Here is a 22,760-nt window from a genome sequence, read left to right on the forward strand (position 1 = left end):
GGCAAATCACAGTCTGGAAAAGTACAATACATTTGACAGATGAAGGATTAATTTCCTGAGTATTTAAGGAAATCTTATAGGTCAGTAAGAGTTGACAATCCCAATGGAAAAAATGAAATAATAACCGTAAGAAAGAATGTTAATCACCACTAGTGATCAAATAAATGTAATTACCAAAAAAAAAAAGAACCCATTGAGATTGTAAAATAAAAATACCCAATGTTGACAAGGGTCTGGAGAAAAATCATTCCATACACTGAAATAACAATGGTTATATTTAACTTAATACATATGTGTCAGATCCCATTTTACATTTTTGCATAGACTTTCACATTTCATCTTCAGAACAGCTCTAGAAGATAAATCACGTTATTTTACCTTTTCTCAGATGTGGAAATTAAGACCTAGAGGGGTTCAGGAAGTTGCCCATTGCCTTCAGCCAGAGGTCATTAAGCTAAGACATGAACCTGGAGTCAACCTCAGAGGCCATAGTCTTACTCATCACTGTGAGGCTTTCTCTCTTTAAGAGGAATATAATTTGATAATGTCTTTCTGGAAGACAATCTGGCAAAAAACAATTTAATTGCAAAAGTTGTTAAAGTGTTCATATGCTTTTACCCAAGAATTCTTCTTTTAGGAATACAGTGAGGTGAGAAGAATGCAGAATTATATGTGCAATGATATTTAATACCTCATGGTCCACAGTAAGAAGATGGTCCAAATATCAAAGATATAGGAATTGGCAATGCCAATTTAAGGGACATGTATAGTGGAATGTTATGCATATATTACAAAAGATGATGTAAAAATATAATAAGAGTCGGGGAAATATGCTTTATTTGAGTTCAAAAAGCCTAGTACAACAACTCAATATGTTGCCAAGTCCAATTACAAGCTCTTCTATGGTAATAATGTCCTTTTTATTAGTAACATTTATAGAGGGCCCTCTATGTACTGAGTGTTTGAAATAGACAAATACCTTCGTTGTCATGGAGCTTATATTCTAGTGGGGAAGACAGACTATAAATAAGACTAAAAAAGGAAAATGTGCAGCATATTAAAGGATAAAGAGAAAATAATTAAGCATATGCAGTTCTGGAAGGAGGGGGACATTTGAAATTTAGATGGAGTGACCAGCAAAGACTACACAAGAGAAGATGGGTTTTTGTCAAACGACACATATCCCATGGGGAAACTGAAATAGAGAGTAATGAAAGAATTTCCCTGAGGCCCAACACCTAGTTAGTACGAGAGGCAGAATGCAGGCACCTTGATTCCATGATGCTATTAATAAAAACTTGAGTTGTATTTATAACTGTGAATAGTAATTATTTACAAATGGTGAGATGTGTTGGTTTTTTTGAAAACTACCATGTTTGCCGTTGTATAAGGCACAGGTGTCTTTTACTGATGATTTCTGTGGCTCTTAACAGTGGTGAAGAAATGGAAGAGTAGCCTACCAGAAATCCTAGACAATTTTTGAATGGATTTCAAAGCACACCAGACCAATTCATTCCTCTGGCTTCTAGTGCAGTTGTGCTTCAACACTCTGATTTTCATCATAATAACCTTTATCTCCCAGATACAGGGTCTCCAAAGTGGCCTCTCCTCTGGACCACCTGTACCACTGCACCACCGTTTTCTAAGTCACTGGCTCTTTCCCTCTTTCTCTTCCTACTCCTCAGGTCTCATGTTCACTTAATGGCCAAATGGAATAGATTAAAAATTTCCTTACATATGTTCTCTTCTTTCCATTGTCATAGCCATGGCACCAATCTAGGGTTTAATTCTCTCCCTATCCAGGAGACCACCTTCAGGAGAACAGCTGGATTTAACCACACCTCATCAGGTCACTCTCCTGATCATGCCCTTTCAGTGGTCATCCCAGTTCCTATCAAGGTAAGTGTAAGTGTAAATTCTTTATCCTGATTTTCATGGTTAAAAGCGACGGACATTTCCCATCTTACATTCTACTCCCAATTGTACATGTTCTGTAGTCCAGCCATGACAGGGATAATAATGCTCACCAAATAATGGACTTTGCTCTACATTTCCCAGCTCTTTGCAGTTAGGCAAGACATTTGGCTAGATCTGGTTAATTGGCTGTTAGCAGAAAAGACATGTGTCACTTCTGTGCCAGAATACAAAAGAACAGGTATGAGTTCTCCATGCTTCCTTATTCTCTTGAAGCAACAGAGGAAGCTGCACATTTCAGATCATGCAGCTACAAAATGGTAGGATCTGAGTCCCGACTGACCTCTGATGGATATGCAGTATGAGTAAGAAATAAACCTTTGATGTGTTGGTGTGTTGTTACGTAGAGCTTCTGGGATTCTGGAGTTAATTTTTTGCTACACAATAATCTAGCCCATCTAAATTAATACATCAGACAAAGTGAGTGAGCTCACCACTTCCTTCACCCATATCCTTATCCTTTGTGCTTTCCCATATCCTTACCTTTGCCTTTGTTTATCTCTCGACTGGGGACATCTTTCCTTGAATGATTAATTTCCCCATCCCTTTATCACTTAATTCATTCATTTATGTATGTATGTATGTATTTATAATGAAGTATAGCTGGTTTACAATGTTGTGTTAACTTCTGGTGTACAGCATAGTGATTCAGTTATACACACACACACACACATATACATACATTCCTTTTCATATTCTTTTTCATTATAGGCTATTGCAAGGTACTGAATATATTTCCCTGTGCTGTGCAGTAAGACCTTGCTGTTTATCTATTTTATATATAGTAGTGTGTATCTACAAATTCCCAACTCCCAATTTATCCCTTCCCATCTCTACTTATTTAAATTTTATTCATCCTTCTAGAACTATCCCAAATGCCAACCCTGCCTTAGTGCTTATCCTTATTTGCCCAATCAGATATAATCTATCTTTCTTTTAATCATAAAGAAACTTGGTAGTTACCATTATGATTGCTCTTCACAAATTCTGTCTTATCTCATAGTTATTGGTTTACTTATTTTTCCTCTCAACAAGAACAGCAGGCCCTTCTGAGGGTCTTAACGATACATATATGTCTAGCCTTCATGGCCTTTTATATCTAAAATTTTCTGGAAAAATATTTGTGAAACTGAGTTGAAGACTCATAAGTGTGCAGTATAATTTTCAAAATTTCTACCATAATGGCTAAAAGAAAATATGATTTGGGCATTTGGGAAACTAACCTTGAGGTAATGATTTTTAAATGCAAATTCTGTTAGTTTCCTGTTTCTTTTCTGTTTCCATATCATTAAATGGTGAACTTCTTTTCACTTTTGTCCTCTCAAGACCTAGGACATTGCTTAGTATAAAATTAAGTGCTAGATAACATGTCAGTGAATAAGGAAAGATTCAGTACATAAACTATTACTGTATTAAAAATTGAGTTAGCTAAGACTTAATTGCATGTAAGACCTCTAGACCTGGAAAGAGCCCTCGACATACAAGATGAGAGAGTTTTAAAGCTAATAGTGGATTCAGAATAAGGGAAATAAAAAGTAAATTATGAAGGTGTTAGATTTTGAAAAGGATTCACATATATGTTGTCTCATCATTTGCTTGTTATCACTCTCTGAAGTAGACAGGTATTATCCCCACTTGGGATGTGAAGAAACTAAATCCCAGGAAGGTTAAGTGACTTGAGCACGGTCAAACAGCTGGTTTAAAAATGGAGTTCTGAGGCATCCTGATTCCTGGTCCACTGCTCTTTGTTCTGTATGTTATTGCCTTCCTTTGTCTAGGTTCAAGACAAAGAACATCTTTAGTATCATCATTATGATTGTGTAATGTGTTACTGTGGCAGCATCATCCAGCTAAGTAACTGAAGACAGCACACACGCACACACATGCAGTTATACAAGCCTCCTCCAGTCCAGGCTGAAATAGAATGAATCCCGTGTTTGTTGCTGGTGAATGCTGAATCCTTCCATATCGGTGTTTGTGTTTAAAAATAAGGCAGTATACACACTCTGTAATTGAATGTCAAGAAATAAGAAAATATATTGTTTTATTGCTACTGTTCATTGATCTATCGAAGTGATTTATTGTCGATGGACATGCAGTACAACAAATCACTTTGCTGACACCATCAGCTGCTTTAACTAGGTTGTCAGTTCACGACATTAAAGGTAATGGATGGTGATTATTTTACAGTAATGGGTTTAATCAGCGCTTTGAATGACTTAGCAGTCATGTCAGAGTAGAGCCAGCTCATCATTCATCAAGGCAGCATTTTGTTTACCAACATCATCTATAATTCATTTGATTGTTGACAATCAGCAGCAAATACCTCTCAGGCAAAGTTTTATCAGAGATGGAAATCTGCTCAGCTGCAGCATGCTAAGTCACTCCGCGGGGCTGTCTGAGCAGGCACGGGTGGGGAGGGACGCCCATGTCGTGAGCCCCCAGAAAGGGGGCTTCCACCAGCTGGGCTTCCTGTCTTCTTCCACTCCCATGGATTCGATTCTTTCATTTCCGTCTCTTCAACCCCTGATTTCATAGGGTCTCCAGTCACCCAGAACTTCAGAAAGACCTTTGTTCTAGAAGGTAGGAAAATGAGATGCATGTGATCTTATTGTTTCAGTCAGCTCAGCCTAGCCACAGGCAGTAAAGTACAGTGGTTAGGACCTTGAATTCTGGAGAGGCCACACTTGGCTAGAATATCTCCTCTGCCTAGTACCAGTTGTGAACCTCTGAGCAGGTGACTAAACAAACATATTTCGGTTTCATCTATAAATGGGGGTTCATAATATTACCTTTGTCTTGGAATGGTTATGAATATGAAGTATGTTAATGTTGGTAAATTGGTTAGCGCTATGCCCTACATAGAATGTTTTCAAAAAATGTTGATTCTGATTTTTCTTATTGTGTTTTATTTATGAATTCAGTTTCAGAGGCCCTGTCCTAATGGGAGAGAGAATCAGAAAGGCAAATTAAAGTAGAAACAAAAGTCTTAGCTGTCTGAATTTGTTAGTATGTTTTTGTCCTGTTTGTCTACTTAGTTTTAGGTGTAATGCCAGCAAGAGACTCACGGGAGGAAAACAGGAACCATAAGTAAGAAACTAAAAGAAAGAGTTGTTCTGCAATTTGGGAATAGGGTGTAATACACGTTGCATTACCTGGGTTTTCTGTGTAACAGGACGTACTGTGTAGCACATACATTTGGCACCTTATAGATCCCAGGGCATCAGTGTGGGTACAGTGCCCAGGAAGCAGTGTTGCTGGCTGGGAGATGGCAGCACCATTAGGAGTGCCAGCAAGAATGCTCAAAAGAAGCAGCTGTGGGAACTGAAAGATGGCATAGTAGCTGGAGTCACCGTGGACCCAGCAGTGCTTGGAGCGTGACTTAGTAATACAAAGAGTGGCCGAGACAGTGAGAAGACTGAGAAGCCATGCAGTGGCTGAAAGGGCAGTTTGACTTGAGCATATGTGGGATATTCCCTAAGGACTTCCAGAAATTATTTTATTTGAGGGCAAGCATATGTTATAAGAAGTTGGAGACTCTAAAACTGGCAGGGTGGGGACAAGAGCCAGAGAACTGTTCCACAGCAGTTAGTAATGTGTCTTTGGCAGAGCCATGTCTCCTCTCCTGGCCTTGTTCTTCTCCGTAAGCTGAGAGTGTTAGGATATGTAGACTTCGGTGGGCAAGTGATAAGTAGAGATACATCAGATCATCTGATAGTCCTTTGCAAATTACACATAGTTGGGTCTCTCAATGGACCTAATCGGAATGTTGGATAGGATGTAGGTGGGAGGGTTGGGTTTTGTGTGTGTGCATGTGTGTTTGTGTGTCTTAGGAGTGACAGAATGCATATCACATGCCTTATGTAACCCTGATTGATACTTCCATCTCTGATAATCATTAGGTCAAACTATCTCTGATTTCCTTTCAGTTCTATAATTCTATAAAATTTTTTCATTAATTAACTTCTTAGGATCATCTTTAGTTCCTTTCATAGACTTCTTAGACTGGTTTAAGAATCCCTAGTAATGGAAGGAGTAAGATCTTCTAAGTTAGATACCGTAAGAGAGACATTAGCTAAGGATGGCACTCTTAAGTAGTTTAGGAAATGAATACATAATAGTAATAATAATAATAATAATAACAACAACAACAAGAACATTCATTGAGTGCTTGCAGTGAGATAAACATTGTTCAAACTGCTTCTCATGCATTAACTCATTTAATCTCACAATAAACTTAAGAGCTAGGTTTGGTTGTAGAGTAAAAAAATTCAAGCACATAGAAGTAAAACAACTTGCCCAAGATCACCCAGCTGGAAAGCAGTAGAACCAGACCTTGAAGCCAAGCATCTGATTCCGGGGCTGTTAACTGCTGCTCTACACTGTATGAGTATGATTAATTCATAGAGTGAACAGTTAGGGGGAAAAGTGACTCTCAGACTAGGTACACACCTCTCAGACCTTAATTAGCATGTAGGTGGGATAAGAAGCCTCTCCTGTGCTTTAAATAAATGGATGACAGACTCCCTTTGTTCCTAACATTGGAAATGACTTAATCTTTGCTTAGCATGTTATATATGTACTAATAATACTCTCTTGGGCGCTGAAAGGAGAAGCAAAGTACGGGGCCATGCTGGCCAGGGAATCACAAAGGGACTATTGGAGCCTGGAGCACAAAAGGCAAACTTGTCCACTTCAGAACTCAGCTGGGGACAGGGTTCATTCTTGAAACCCGACAAACTCTTTTGTAACTTGGATAAGCAGTCTTTCTCTATACAAATTCCTCAGAAAGAGGATCATGCTAAGGAAGGAGAGACCATTGAGAACTGTCACTATGGTGATGAGATCACCACCATATTCCTATAGCAGCATGTGGACACTGAACCCTGAAGGAGTGGCAGAGATTAAGGAGGGGAGGAAAAGAAAAGGCTCCTAAAATCCTGCTTTGGATGCCAGTGGAAGAAAGTGATGATGCACCTTTTCCCAAAACCAGATTGCTTATTTAATAGCATGCCCTTTATTAGATAAACATTCTTTCCACCTATTTATCACTGCAAAAAGCTAGGAAAATTTTTGATTTAAACAACTAGCACAAAAAAGAGGAGACTGTAAAGGAAACCTTTATTGCTTTGAAGCAACCCCATTTCCTTAGATCTGTGTAATGCAACGGGAGCTGTCTGCCTCCACTCAGGCTCCAGGAAATACTAACGTGTAAGTCTTCTCTCTGCCAAAGCCATCTTCTCTCACCTCCAGATGACAGAAAGGACACTCAGAAAGCAAGTAGAGGGGGAGCAGGGGTCCTCAAAATGAGTTTGTTCAATTGTGTTGAGTGAAAGCTACCAGTGCAGAGATGTTTCTTAATTTACTAAAATGCCTTCTTGCCAAATGCCCTTCACACATCTCCAAAACTCGGGCACACCTCTCAGACACCAGAACTTTCCACTTATAAGGGGCTTCCCTTACCCAAAAGTGGTGTCACCGCCCAGGAGAAATGACAAGTGCTCATAAGCAGGAGTTTTGTACCCCTCCCTTTCCTGCTGCAAGGGAAAGGATGGAAGGTGGAATTGCTCTTTACCTCGGGAAACCCACAGGTTCAACCAACTGAGATTTCAAGGCACTTAAATAATCAAAGTTTCATGTTTAAGTGCTGTACATGGAGCTCAGGCCCTTTGAGAGATTTCAAACATTCATGGAGGGCCCGCCCATGGGTAAGATTCTCCATTAGATGATAACCAGGTGATCAAATAAACTGTGCAAAGAGGAGTTATCTGTGGGGGCTGAGCTTGTCAGGTGAGTCAGGTGAGGCTTCAGAACACAGAGGGCCTTGAGGAAATGATCAAGCACACAGGGGGAGGCCAACCAGAAGACAGCAGGCATGCTAGCAGGGCTTTAGAGACGGGAGGGTTACTGAAGAGTGGAGTGACCCTCATGAGTGTAACTTGATTTGGCTACAAGTGTGTGTGTATTTAAATCACCGTCTCAAAGCATGCTAATACTACTGTAATTTTTGATGATTAGCATGTGACTCATGTACTTTTCAACCCTTCAAAACTAAATGGATGGGTGACACTTAGCAAAGTTGTGAAAAAATAGCAACGGCAGTGTTGTAGATTTCCTTCCAGAAGAATGAAGGAGAAGAGGAGGATAGTGCCTTGAAGTGGTATTTTTGCTTTGCAATGTGCATCATTCAGATATGTTAATGGTTCAGTTATTTCTATATTGTTGTAAAATATCTGCAGATAATTTTATTTGAGCTGATTTTGAAATAATGCATCCTATATATGCTCACTGTAGGAAAAATTTTTAAAAATAAAGAAAAAATTCTTGTAATCTCACTGTGTCCCCCTTTATAAAGATAAATTAATATTTTGTGGTATCTCCTTCAGACTGTGTATATGAGTCATATGTGTTAGAATGTGATTATAATGGGCATACGATTTGTGGTCAGTTACATATACTCTGGCTCCCAATGAGTCATCCCTCCATGTCCTTACATGCCTGGTATTGTACCTCCCACATTGACTTTGGGATTAGCCCTGTGACTTTCAGGGGGCAATGGGACATCAGGAAGTATAATGCAAGTAGAAGCTAGTCTCCTTAAGGATAAAAGACCACATCTATAGGTACATCCAGTCATGCTAGGTGCCCAGATAAGCCAGGACCCTGGTGAGCCTGTAGCTGCCTTGAATAGCACTCCTGCACCAGTGATCCCAGGAGAATCCAACAGCAAGACTCCTTAGCCAACCAAAACATTATGAAATATTCTGTATTGTTATTTTAAGCCATTAAGTGTTGGAGTATAACTAATGCACTGTTTTAAAACCTGATTTTCCATTTAATATATTGTGAACAATTTCTTATGTTCTTAAATAGAACTCAAGAACTCTATTTTTAAGCGATTTTATCATATTCCATTACAACATGTACCCTACCCCATTTAACTAATGCCTTATAGTTTGACATGCTTACAATTAATTTTCAATGTTCAGTTGGTGACTCCCTAATGCCATTTCCACTATATGTGGTTCAGGAAATGTAAACTTAGTTTAAAACATGTTTATATATCACTACATTCTAAACTGTTTGAGAAGAGTAGCCATGAATTAATCAGCCTTTCTTCCCCTTAAGCCATGGCAAATAGTGCTCAAAATATTTATTGACTAAAAAAAGAATAAATAAATGTTTTATAAATAAATTTGAAAAATAGCAGTTAATATCCCATAAATTTCAAGTGTCATATTTAGGCAAAAGGTAATGAGGAATTCTTGGTATTGGTCATCTCTCTTCTTCTATCTTGGACTTTCGTGTTGTCCGAAGCACTGAGAAATGAATGTTTCCATTGAATTCAGTGTTCAAAAAAATTTATTATTGCCACATCCCTTTCTCTCATTGTCCTGCTTATGGTGGAAGTGACAGCTAGCTAAGCTGATGAACTAATTTGCACTAAGTTGATAATTTACTGTGTTTACCATCTCCAAAGATATGTATGTTCATAAATCATTTTTATTTCCTCAAACCATATGACATTACTCATATTCTGATCTTTACGACAAGAAAACACTTTGAGGCCATCTGCTGTTTTAGGGTTTTTGTTTCTGTGGTTCTTTCTGTAAATAAGGATAATTCAGAACTGGCTGCATTGTATTTTTCAAGAAATTACCATCCTTTATTCAAGCTAATCCAATATTCAATTTAGGTTTGAACTGAAATGTTTTAGACAGGTAAAAGAATCAAGTTAACAAGTTCTTTTTCACATTAACCTCTAGGGCAGCTTCTTTTGTATTTTGTTTTCCTTTGAATAAGGGGAAGTACATTTTAATCTTCATTTTTAATCCCCAGGTTAAAGCTTATTATTGATGTTTAATAGAGAAAATGAGCAACCTTAAGAATATCAGCTTCAGATTGAAGCTATTTGGATAACACTGTGTGGGAGGTACCAAAACTTCGAAAGACATTCTTGGAATTTCAAGCTTTGACCCAGAAAACTCTTTTCCTTCACCACTTTTCATGGTTAACCATTTTGAACATCCACTCTTTTTACTTCCCTTTCCCTCCCCCATGGCATTCCCTGTCTTCAGCAGGCAAGGGAAAGAGAATCAACATTCACTGAACACAGCCTGTGACCCCATGAAATAGACACCATTATTCACATGTCACGGCTAGCAAAACTGACACTCAGATGACTACAGAGGAAACTGGTTGTAGAGCTGGCACTCAGATCTCCCTAGATCTAAAGCGTGTTGTTTCTGAAACTGAACAATCATAAGGCTTAGATACTAGCCATGGCTCTTACAATACTTGTGAAGTCTTGAGCAAATACATGAGCCTCAATTTCCTTCTCAGCAAAAAATTTCCATTTTTTTATTCAAAGGGATGATATTGCTTTTCCAACCTGTCTCATGGGGTTGATGTGATAATAGTTGGGAATATGTTTTAAAAATGGAAACATCTCATAGAAATATATTGCCTTAAGCCTCAGATTCTGAATGAGTTTAAGTAACATAATGAGTGGACTCACATATAGTACATAAGCATCTTGGCCAGCCTCATGAGTGAGAAAGAGTTGGGCTCTTCAGAGTGTCCCTTTGAACTGAGCCTCCTGGTCCTCCTTTTCATGACGACTCATTGATTTTCTTTTCTTCCTGCCTCAAAGCAGTCTTTTGGATTTTTTAAAAAACTTATATAACAGGGCTGAGATCTATTCATCAAGAACAGCTTTTGAAGGGAATAGCCATAGAAAGGTGGTGTCTTAGAAACACGTATTTTGAATCTGGTAAGAGAAGAACTGAGATGAATTGAATGCCTTCTTTTTTTTAAATTGAAGTTTAGTTGATTTACAATGCTGTATTAGTTTCTGGTGTACAGCGCAGTGATTCGGTTATATACATGTATGCATGTAGTCCTTTTCAGATTATTTTCCATTATAGGTTATTGCAAGATATTGAATACTGTTCCCTGTGCTATACAGTAGGTCCTGTTTTTTATCTATTTTATATGTAGTAGTTTGTATCTGCTAATCCCAAACTCTCAATTTATCCCTCCCCCCACCCTTTCCCCTTTGGTAACCAAAAGTTTTTCTTTATCTCAGTCTTTTTCTGTTTTGTAAATTAGTTCATTTGTATCGGTGTTTTTTAGATTCCACATATAAGTGATATCATATGACATTTGTCTTTTCTGTATGATGTACTTCACTTGGTGTGATAATCTCTAGCTCCACCCATGTTGCTGCAAATGGCATTATTTCATTCTTTTTTATGGCTGAGTAGTATTCCATTGTTGTTTGTGGTATTGCTTCTAAACATAGTGAGAAATTTCTTTTAGTCAGTGATTGTAATTACTGATTTCTGTGTTTAGTGAATTAGTAACCTCTCTACTGTCCTTTAAACTCTTAGGTACTTTCCTTTTTCTTGCACAACTTTAATTTCTCTACAACAATTTTCCTCCTATTATCTCATTCCCTAAAATATCCATTTTTGTGCCAAGCGCTGGACAAGAAATGATGAGGAACAAGTTGGCCATCAATTTACATTATGTTTGGTCAATTTATTTTTAGTGGTCTTTTAACCTTCCCACTTGCAAAATGGGAATATGATGTTTCCTCAGGCCTCTTCATTCTGAATATTGAAAAGGTATCTAGAAAAATTTTGAGTTCCTCAGAATCACACTGATTGCCTACAGTGTCTTTTTGTGATGACAACTACTAGTTCAATATTCCATCACTTTTTTCCCTCCAGAATCAGTAAGCACCTAGTAAAAGATTGTGATGTTTCTATTAGGTTGAACTGTATAAGATTGCTGTATTTGTAGGGAAAAATAGTCTAATGCCAGCAATTTCATATAGCTCAGTCTAGTATCTCAAATTGTTGTTTTCGTACATACATGTTTACCTTTTTATGTGGGGATCAAACCATGTCTGTCCTGCTTCCCTAAAAAGAAATAATACCATCATGGGTTCTTATTACCACATATTGTGAAGTAGTAAAGTTTTCCTCTTCTGTAACCTAGAGTGATTATGCATCAGATAATACAGCACAGGAGCTTGATACAGATATACAATCGGGAAGAAATACGGCACCGCCATTTTGCAGGTGGACAAGCCTGCCATTTCAGTGCTCTGGGGAAGGGAAAGCTCTGCAGACTATTCTTATGAATAAAGAGGAAGAGATGGGAAAGCAGGAGTTAGGCTGTGGCTGGGGCCAGCTAGCAGTGGAGGAAGGGGTACTGGGAGGGTCTCAAAACCTTTTCTTGAGGAAATCACTTTGTTTTAGAATTGAGCTTCTGACCATTAGAAGATAAGCCCAGAGAGTAGAGAAGCCCAAATTCTGGGAATTACAGAGTCTTTGCCTCCAAATCCTACTGTACCACTTATTCCAAGTACTGTATGTGTGTGTGTGTGTGTGTGTGTTTTCTCGTGATGAAAACAGAATTTTGTGATTTAAGTGACTTGTAATCTCCATATTTAAAGTTTATAAATCATGTGCTTTTTCATTAGTTATATTTCTTTCTATAAATTAGTTCTCAAGATTCATGTTAGAGGAGAGTATTACAATGTCCAGTGGGGTAGCTATTTCTGTATCTGTCAGTGGAACCTCTTCAAGAGTAGTAGAACACTCCGGAAGTCCTGGCCTGGGTCTGGAGTGGCAGTTGTAACTGTGGTTGGAGCAGCAGTGGTTGACTACAGTCAGTCATTCCATTAAAGGGGAATTCACCACATATTACAAAGCAAGGAGCTTGGGAAGCAATTAGATGTGGAAGATGCGAATGCTGCATTAAAAATTTTTTTTTCAGCTGATTATGCTTTGAATACTATTGCACTCTTTTTCACTCATAGACACTGCCTGTAGAGCATTGATGGGCATTTATGTGGCAGATTCTCTACTAAAAGATTAACATGCTTACCTAATTTAATCTTTACAAAATTCTTGCATGCTGGATTCTATTAGTACCCTCATTTGCAGATGGAGAAATCTAAAATTTGAGAGGTTAATTAACAAGCCCCAGATCAATTAGGAAGGGCAGAACCAAGACACAAACCATGATTTGTCTGACAGCAAAGGCAGATTCTTCTATGACCTGTAGGTTACGTCACTCCGATGAGCTTATAAAAGGCCAGAAGGGAGAATCCTGCCCTATACTTAAGTGACTTCTGATAGAGGGATGAGCTACATGCAGACAAGGGCACTTCAGACAGTGAAATAGCCAAGGAGTCTTAGCATCTAGAAACAGGAATAAAGCTCTGCATTCCCACAGCCATATCATCAGGTAGTCTGCTTCATTTATTCCAAATTGACTGCCCATTAATCTCCAGGTGACCCCTCTGTTCTCTCATTTAGAAATCTGAAGTACTTCCTAAGTGAAATAAAATGGAGATCTACACAAATCTTCACGCTCCTTCCCTTAAAGTTCAAAATACCAGCATTAAGACTTAAATACTCCACTGGCCTTTGCTGGCCTAATATTTCTCCTCTTACATTGATTTTTCCTCACCTTGGAGATGGAATTTGAAAATAGATTAAATAATTTCAGAACCTATGTTACTATGGTGACCCAGGATGGAGCATGTGAGAATTCTTCCCTTTCTATCTTGATAATGAGAAGTCTGCCTGTTTGTCCCTCTCTTTTACAGACGTTCCTGGGGTGATAGAAGGGATAACGTGTCGGGAAAATTGTTACTACAGACACATTGCGAGAAATACACCTTTGGAACTGGCCTCTGTCTGCTTCTGGGTGGGTTAGGTGTGGATAATTCGGTGGCTCATGTTCAAAGACTAGTGAAGTCTTGGATGGTTTCAAGTTTGATAACTATACTGTGCTATTTGTTTATGAACATGGCGCCAGAGCATAGTCTTAGGTCTCACCTCTGTTCTAGGTGATCTCATTCAGTCTCAGTTTTTAAGTACCATCTATATAATGATGATTCCTAAATTTATATCCCCGAACTCCGGACTTAAAACTCAAATGCCTTCTTAAACTAGCATAGCCAGATAAAATACAGGACACTCAGTTAAATTTGAATTTCAGGTAGACAATAAATTATCTTTTAGCCTAAGTAAATACAATATTGGGGACAAATGTATATTAAAATTATTCATTGTTTATCTGAAATTCTAATTTAACTGGGCATCTGCATTTTACTTGCTAAATCTGATAACCCTACTCCTCAACCCAACACCTTTATTTGGGTAACTAAAATGCTCCTGGCTTATTTCCCAAGAGAAACTCTTAAGTTTACTCACCTAAATGTGCTTCTCTCATAGTCTTTTCCAAATCTGTGAGTGACAACTCCATTTTTCTGATTACTTATGCTCCAACCATTGACTCTTCTCCTTTTTTGCATACCTACATTGAATACAGTTGTAAATGATGTTGCTTCTACCTTTATTATCTGTCCAAAATCTGACTACCATTACCATGTCCATTGCTACTATCTTGGACCAAGTCAAAACCATCATCTGTAGGACTATGGAAACAGCCACTTTGCTTTTGTCCCTATGGTCTCCTTTTCTACATTTGATTGATTAATCCTTTTAAAGCATAAGTCACAGCATGTCAGAAATCTCTAACATGGAGTAAAAGCCAAAGTCCTCAAAACTGTCCACCAAGCCGAGCCCCGAGGGCCTAGCTGTCTTCCCACTCCTGTAACCTCTTCTCCCTCATCTCCAGTCACTCCTCTCACTTGCTCTATGCCATGCTGGCCTCCTCATTGTTCCCCAGTCACACCAAGCAAACTTGACCTCAGAGCCTTTGTACTCTTTGCCTGGAAGTTTCCTTGCCCTGTATATGCATGGCTTGCTCCTTCACTGAATCCTTCAGTCTTCCAAATGTTGTCTTATTGAAGATGCTTCCCCGTCTCTCCCATCCTCCAGCACTCAGTATTCCATTTACATTGTATAATTTTTCTCCACTGAATTGTTTACCACCTGACATGTATTTATTTATTTGGTTGTTGTCTGTTGATCCTCATAGAATGTAAGCTCAGTGAGGGCAGGGACCTCTACTTTAGTAGCCCCAGGACTTAGGACAGACAGCACATGAGTCTGTGAAAATCTGGCAAATGAATGAAATCAATAGTCATTCTGCAGTAGTCAGACGCAGAAAAAACTCACAAAGAAAAACTGGGTCTGTGAATTGGGATGTGCACATTTGTGTGTAAGGAGACACACGTGGGCATGTCAGGGTAATCATCTTTTTGCACATGTGAGGGTCTCATAATCTTCACATGTTTGAGTGACAAGGATGCCGAAAGACATACTGTTCTTTCTCTGTTCTCTTCTTTGTTATTACCAGTAATCTGTCTTTGTCTAATGATTTGTGTGTGTATAATCAGAGTTTATTTTTCTGCTTACATTATTTAGAGAAGAGACTAGGGAGTTTATTCCCTTAATATTTTGGGTGATGCCTGCCTGCGTCATATATTAGCAGTGATAACTGTTTATCCGGGCCATCCCTCATTCTCCTGGCATCTGCATGATTTCTTTTAATCACATTCCCATTACCCTCTAATTATGTAAAATTATGTTGTATTAAGTATAATTTCTGCTGGTAGCCACAGGGTGGCATTCATGTTCTTTGCTATCACGTTAATGACTGATAGATTACAAGGTCACTTTGAGTAAATAAATAGCCTATAGATCCTTTCCAGTGAGGTTCACTTTCTGATTTTTTTATATTAACACTTGTAAATTGCAGAACTTATTATGCTTTCCCACCTGCACCTCATTTTGCTTCCAGCACCTCCAGTCCCTCCTTGCAGGAATCTAAGATGACTTTATCCGGTGGCCTTGTTTCAATATTCAACTCAGTCAAAGAGTATCTAATGAAAGCCAGCAGCTGACACTGCCTTGGTGTTCATGTCAACTCAGCCATCATGGGAAGGCTTGCCAGCTGCCTTTAGCACAGGGCTCTGACTGGATGACACTAACCTGAATAGCAAGTAGGATCATTCATCCCAACAGGTTTGTGCCAGTCTAGGTGGATGTTCCAGACTGGGCCTTGAGGCTGTAAAACCATCTATTTAATATTTGAACATGACTTTGATTATTAAAGGAAAACACACACACGCATACAGAGAAATGGTTACATTTAAAATCAGCTGTAATGTAGCATCTGAATAGTGTTTCAAGGTAGGGTTTGGCCCTTCTTCCCTCCTAATCTTACACTAGAGCCAGGTATTCATTCATTCATTCATTCTTTTAGGTAACTCAGTTGCATTCATTTAACTCATGGTGGGTTCATATGTTATTACAGATTTATCACATTTATCTCTCAAGTATTATTTTTCCCATTTTACAGATGACAGTGAGGATTAGCAAGGTTAACAATTAGTTGAAGGCAACACTGAAAATAAACTGTAGAGGGTTTTGACTAATTTTTTCTAGTTTTACATCCCCAGAGTTCTGGGGGATGACACAGGTGCCTCTTCTGGAATTACTTCCTGGAAGACCCCCATTCTCTCACTCTCCCATATAGGATTATTATAAGAGGGGCTCTGCTGCTTTCCTGACGTTAACCTCTTCTCCATCCAGTCTATACTACGTTTCCCTCTGGAATCATCTTACTGAAACCCTGATGTTTATTTTTTTTTTTTTTCTTACCCAGAAAAGTGAGATCTCATCCAAAACTCAACTACTTTTTAACCTCCTTTAAAATTAATTCATGGAAAATTTCTCTCCCCCTCCTCCGATTGAACTCCTTAGTGACATCTGTAAGTTTCCAGTGACTCCGAGGTAATAGAAAGTTCTGTGGTTTCCTAAAGCCACGAATACAAACTCAGCACAGAAAGCAGAATGTCCGTTCTGATCTTTCAAGCAAGGCTTTCTTCTTCAATTAATGGAAAGATTTCTCCCCTTCACCCCCATCGGAGGCTTCCTGTCTTCAAGGAGCAGACTGCGGTCAGACCCGCTCTTTTTGCTTGCTCACCTGTCCTCCTCCTTGCTAGATGCTGCTCCTTTTTGGGGAACATGTAGTGCATGTAAAGAAGAGAGGTAGTGGAACAGAGTTCTTATTTGACTGGTATTATTAGAGGACAGCTCTGCCTTCCTGATGCCTAAAAGACGTGTAAAGTGTCTTTCTCGTGACATCTGTGGATTCTTTAGAGGCTCCCTGGCTGGGTCCTCAGAGCCAGCTCCTTTCATTTGGAAATCACCTCTTCTTTGACTTGTTGTTCCTTATGCCCCTCAACTTCTGGTTTTCTGGAAGTCCACTTCACATATACACCCTATTGGAATTTCATGGGCCCTGGAAGCAGCACTTTGGATGCAGGATTACTTTGAATATGATCCTGACCTCATATTTTCCCCATCAGTTCCCTGCCTAGTCCCCAGCACTCATGCATCTTTGACCATTGGTGAGAGTAGTTATGCCCCAGATAAGACATTTTACTGCTGTGAGATGCTTTAGCTGGCCTCTTATCTTTGGATTCTTTCAGATTGAGTCAGTGCTGTTCTTCTGTGTTGTAGAACTGCAGAGAAGGTTTCTCAAACTCCCAGGCTAGTCTCATAAATCCTTTCTCAGGGCTTGAGAAAATCGACACTTCTCTTGCATTTCTCTTAATACCTTTTGGTCTTCTTTGTGGGCCAGTTGTTTAACTACCTCTCTGAAACCTACTTTGAAAAGTCTGCCTCTTTGTCACCTCACTTTTGTATTTTATGTCTATTGTTTTGGGGCTGCAAATTTAAGTCCCATTGTATAAATTTCAAAAATATTATTTAGATTCCAGCCTTTGGAACTGGTAGACTAAGTAGTGCAGACTCATCCTACTGAGGACAAGTCATAGACCAGCTTTTGCTTTTTAATCTGCTGAAAGGCCTTGGGAAACTAGTAGGCTGGTGAGTAGTTAATACAACAGCATCGTGGAGATCCCAGTATTTGGGGTCCATTTTCCCCCAAGAGGTATTTGCTGATCAAAAAGACACATCCGGGAAGTGGAATAGCCCTTTTGACAGCTTAGAAGGGCCAGCAGAGCAGGTCTGAATTTTAGGAGTTTCCCTGTAAAACTTCTGAAGAGCTGCACCCTAGGTGAAGGGATTAACTTGTAAGGCAGCTATTGCCCTGGTATCAGAGTTTTAAATCTTCTCAGTAACTCAGGAATTCTCAGGCCCGATAATTGTATTAAGGCGATTCCTAATTATAGTTCCCACAGGCTCCTGGATGAAACAAAGTAAGGTTCCTTATCAACAAAATTAACATCACTCTAGGCCCCAATTAATTCTATAAATATTTGAAAACATACAATGTCTGGCACAGAATTGAAGAACCAGGTGCAGGCAGATAAGAAAACACCAAGGAGGAAGAGCAGAAACACGGAACGTAGAAAATAGGTGCGCAAGGGCTGCAGATGCTGGAATTCAAAACCACGTTATTTTACCTTCCAAGAGAAAAATGACAAGACACAAAACACTGGGGAAAAGCGTGACACTCTGAAATTGACACCATGGCTTTGAGAAGGAGCCGATATAAATTGTGAGACTGAAAATGCTGTAAACAAACTTACAAACTCAATGAGTTTGCTAAGCAGCATACAAGACATAGATGAAGAGACAAGCAGTGGCCTGAAATGCAGATTGGAAGAAAACAGCCACAAGGAAGCATGGAGAGACAGAAGAACGGGAAATACAGGGAAATGGGCAAGAAGACAGAGGGAGGTCCAACATGCGTTTGTGACGGAGAGAAGAGAGTGGGCAATCACATATCTGAAGTGCCAGTAACTTAGAAGCCTCCAAAAGTGATGAAAGACCTCAATCCATATGTTCAAGAAGTCCAGCAAAACCCCACAGCAAAGTAATAAAAACAAATCAATACCTAGACAAATCACAGAGAACCAAAAGAAAGATCATTTTAAAAACAGAAGATGGAAAGAGAGATTATCTTTAATAAAAGGAGCAGTGTTGAGACTGAAAGCTGATTTCTCAAAAACATTATAGTTTTAGAAACTTGGAAGAAGACAGTTAAATAATATCTTCGGTGTGCTGAAAGAAACCAATTAGCAACCTAAAATTTTAGCCCAGGGGAATAGCCTTCACCAATAAAGGTGACCGTGACAGCTGAAGGCAACACTTGATCCTGGAGGGATTCTGAAGGGAGAAGGCGCTGAAGAATATTATTGACACTACCAGAAAAATTTGAATGCGTACATTAGATAATTGCCAATCAATGTATGATCCATGATCAGTCACATTAGTCTTACCTGTGAGCTTATTAAAAATGCATAATCATTGGCACCAACCCAAACCTGCTGGGTTAGATTCACATTGTAACAAGATCCTCAGATGATCTGAACTGCACACTGAAGTTTGAGAAGCACTCTAGTCGTTAATTGTATTTTATTTATGTTACATTTCCTGAATTTGAAAATACATAAGACAGTGTGATATATCAATAAGTGTCTTTGTTCTCCTGAGATGCATACTGAAATATTTAGGGTTAATAGGTCTGATGTTTGTAATTTAATCTGAAATGCTTCTTTAAAATGGTGAATGGCAATAAGAAGTAAACATACATTTATTATTCTCACTATGTGTATGTTATTATTAGTGTCACATATGTATTATTACTGTAAGGGAGAGTGCAGAGTACGTGGTAAAATATTTATAATTAATTAATCTAGGTGAAGAGACAAGTGTTTATTGTACTGTTCTTGCAATTCGGAATAATCTGTTTGGGAAACATTTCTATTAGGGTTGAAAATATATATAATCTCTATCCCAACAGTTCTACTACTAGATGTGTATCCAAGAAAAATGTGTGCACAAGTCTACTGAGAGATACATGGAAGAATGTTCAGAGTGGTATTGTAGCGATGATTCACAACTGGAAACAGGGAAGTCTCTACCAACAATAGAAAAAATGATTACTCTGGTTGCTATATGGAAAATGGGCTCGAAGAGATAAGAATGGAAACAGGGTGATGGGAGAACTTGCCGTAATCTATGTGATAGATGGTGGTGCTATGGACCAGAATAGTGGTCAGGAAAGTAGACCTAAGTGTATGGGTTCCAGACATAGTTTGGAGATAGAATTAATGAGATTCGTTAATGGAATATATGTGCAGATTGAATTCTAGTCCCTCCAAAAAGAAGGTGTGAAGAATAGCAGTTCAGTTTTTGGACTGAGTAAATATACAGCTGCAGGGGCTGCTGTCTGAGATGGAGAAGAACAAGGAAGGCACAATCTTGAAAGGAGAAATCATGAATTTATGTTTGATGTATACAGAGAGAAGACAGTGGAGACCAGGATGAATCTGGGGGGCAGTCTAAAGAATGTGGTATCATGGAAGGAAAGGAAAAGTATTTTAAGAAGGAGGGATTAATCAAACAAACAAAAACAGAGAAGTGACCTTTGAATATGAAAAGATGAAGATTATTAGTAAGTGTTGCAGGAGCAGTTTTGGTGGTGAGGTAGATAGGGATCTAAGCCTGTTTGAAGTGAGGCAGAGACAATGGGATGAAGGCAAGGAAACAAGAATTAACAACTCAAGACTTTTTGTTATGAAACTGAACAATATAAACAGTGGTATTGCTAAAAAGAGACATGGGGATCCAAAAAGATTTTTTTTAAATAAGGAAGAAGCCAGGGCCCATTTCTAGGTTGATAAGAGTAAATTTAATGAAAGGAAAAGAACGATGAGGAAGAAGATGGGCTACTTCCAGGGGTCAGGTCCTTGGGTAGAAGAGAGGTTATGAGTATTATTGAGCATCCATTATGTGGCAGGCGTTGTTCAAGGAACTGTGTGTATTCAGCATAAAAATCCATTTAGTGCCCTCAAGGACAGCACAGAGCAGGGGCGGGGTTGGGGAGAGAGATTAGGAAACTAGCGATTGCAGTGTAATATGCCATAATAGAAATGCAAAGTATACGCCAGGAGTGGAGAGTGCTCCTAGGTAAGCCTTGGCAACAAAGAAGACTTTCTCAAAGAAATTATACTTCAGCTGAATCTTAAAGGATTCATTTAAATCTCGCCAGCTTTGGGAGGAATGACGTAGTCAAAGTTCTTTCCTCAGTTCACCACGGCGCAACTTTCCGGCAGTGTCACTTGTCACGGTATCCCCGCCTCTACACATGCACGTCTGAAGATTCACTCCGTCACCGTACCTGTCATTTGCCTAACATGTCATGCAACTTTGTGGTGCACACGCTTGTTGGTGTTCTGTGACACGCTCTTTGCTTCCTGGTGAATTACACATCTCTCAAGACTCAGTTTAAAAGCCACTTATTCTGTAATACCCTTTCTGACTCTACAGGCAGAAGAAATTGTTCTCGCCTGTGTGCTCCTATGGCACTTTATAAGTGTCTGCATGGGGTGACTGTGATTTTGTTTTTTGTTTTAGGGAGGAAGTTACCGTAGTGGCTACAAGTACAAACTCTTGGTGTTAGGCTCCTTGAGTCAAATCATAGCCATGCCGTTGACCAGCTACGTCACTTTAGGCAAGTTCCTTAATCTCTACGTGTCCCAGTTTCCTCTTTTATACAGTGGGAGTAATAAGATTAAGCTGCTGGACCGGAAATTAGAGACAGTTCCAAGAAGAGTGAAGGTGCAAAGGATGTAGAAGCAAGGGATGCCCAAGATGACAATTCCAGACCTTGTGGGTTTGCCTGCAGGTCTGCCCTGCCTCCCCGGGACCTACCTTGTTTCCCTTCCCTGAGGGACAGGAATATACATGTTAGAAAATTGTTCCTGGTTTCTATCTTTGAAAACATGACTACATTGACTCTGAATTATGAGTGATTCTAGAAATGAAACTGGTCTTATTTTTGACAAGATTTTTTTTTTGTCCTCTGCATTCTGACTAATTTTTTTTCGAGTGTACTGTCCATTTTGCCAATGTGTTCCCATAGAAACCACTGAAAATTTACAGCTTGTTTAAGTGGGTCTGAGAAGAGGCACAGGTTATTGTGGGCATAAAATGAGTTTATAACTGCAAAACACTTAGAGCAACGTCCAGCACATGAAAAAAATGCTCGGTAAATTTTAGCTGCTACTGCTACATTGTATATGTTTTTCAGCTATGTTGATAAGAATAGCTCTTATTTATGTTTATTTTTTGTATCTTGCCACTCTTCTAACACCCACCCATCTTGCCCTTGCACGACATGAAGAAACTCAGTAAAGACGTATCGTGAGGGATTAAGGAATGGATTTCCCGCCCCTCTCCCCACCTGGTTTTGTAGCAGGGCTGTTTTCTTGGTATCTCCTTTGGGCTTAGCATACATTTGGACATAAAGCACTCACAGCACAGTGCTGTTGGAATGATTTTTTTAAAAGTATTGGCCTCTAAAGATTTCTAAAATTGCAGGAGTATCAGGAGAGACAGTGCATTAAATCCCTAACACATTAGCACAATTGCTAACAGGGTCAAAGGTGGCCAGAATAAAACTTTGAGCTCAAAGAATTGAGTTTCCTTCTTTGTTAAGGGCATCCCTTGTCAACATCTCTGACCGATGATCAGTCATCTAAGCTCTCCTTAAAAGTAGGTAATCAGGAAACTTCTCTCTGGGGAGAATGTGAACACTGGATCCCAGAGTGAGAGTACGAGAGAACCAAAAAGAGGCGGAAAGGGCAGAAAAGATGGAAAGAGGGGACGCCCAGGACAAAGAGTCCAGATCATGTGAATTTGCCTGTAGGTCCTGCCCTGCTTCCCCTTGGCCAGCCTTGCCCACCTTCCTTGAAGAAAATCATGTCCATGCCGGAGGCAAAATTGCTTCTGACTTTTATCTTTTGAAGTTGTAAGTGTAATGACAGTGACATGTGTGTGATTTTTAAAAAGGAAACTGGTTTTATTTTTAAACAA

General features: G+C 39.1%; 1 long non-coding RNA gene across 1 annotated transcript in view; it reads left to right on the forward strand.

Annotated features, from left to right (window-relative positions):
• The window catches only part of LOC123612059 (uncharacterized), a 339,122-nt gene that overhangs the window by 45,785 nt on the left and 270,577 nt on the right, over positions 1-22,760 (forward strand). The window contains exon 2 of the long non-coding RNA XR_006719220.2: positions 1,804-1,899. This is a non-coding gene — a long non-coding RNA (uncharacterized LOC123612059). The remainder of the gene's footprint in view (positions 1-1,803; positions 1,900-22,760) is intronic.

Source organism: Camelus bactrianus, chromosome 15 (genome assembly GCF_048773025.1).
Source record: "Camelus bactrianus isolate YW-2024 breed Bactrian camel chromosome 15, ASM4877302v1, whole genome shotgun sequence".
NCBI classification, from domain to species: Eukaryota; Metazoa; Chordata; class Mammalia; order Artiodactyla; family Camelidae; genus Camelus; species Camelus bactrianus.